This window comes from Penaeus monodon, chromosome 25 (genome assembly GCF_015228065.2).
Source record: "Penaeus monodon isolate SGIC_2016 chromosome 25, NSTDA_Pmon_1, whole genome shotgun sequence".
Lineage (NCBI taxonomy): Eukaryota > Metazoa > Arthropoda > Malacostraca > Decapoda > Penaeidae > Penaeus > Penaeus monodon.
Window position 1 is genome coordinate 18,404,519 of NC_051410.1, and position 375 is coordinate 18,404,893.

Sequence of the window (375 nt, forward strand, 5' to 3'; positions counted from 1 at the left end):
CAGCATTTACCCTATCACTGCTGAAATGCCCCTTTTATACCTAAATCACATTCTTTCAGAAACCAAGGCAGATGGAGCGGCCAACTTCTGAGGGCATTTTGAAAGGATTGCGAGCTTTGGAGTCTAGACATATTTAGTTGATGGTCGCGAAATCCAATTCATTAGAGTTCCCGTTAATTTATGTCACCGGGACACTCTAGTAAAAATATATGTATATATAAATCTTTTCACCATCTTACTGGTATGAATATATGATTTCATAGTATTCTTACAAGTAATTCGGTCAAACTCAGTGACGCGCGTAGATTCCCTCCATCGTAACTATGATCGCAGCGAGGACCCTCAGAAGAGCGTGGTGTGCGGGCGGCCGTTCCT

At 42.4% G+C, this 375-nt stretch overlaps 1 protein-coding gene across 1 annotated transcript in view; it reads right to left on the bottom strand.

The window, feature by feature from the left end:
• Positions 1–375, bottom strand: part of LOC119589098 — a gene marked incomplete in the record, with an annotated part of 19,557 nt that continues 19,182 nt past the window's right edge. The window contains 1 exon segment of the mRNA XM_037937675.1: positions 1–373.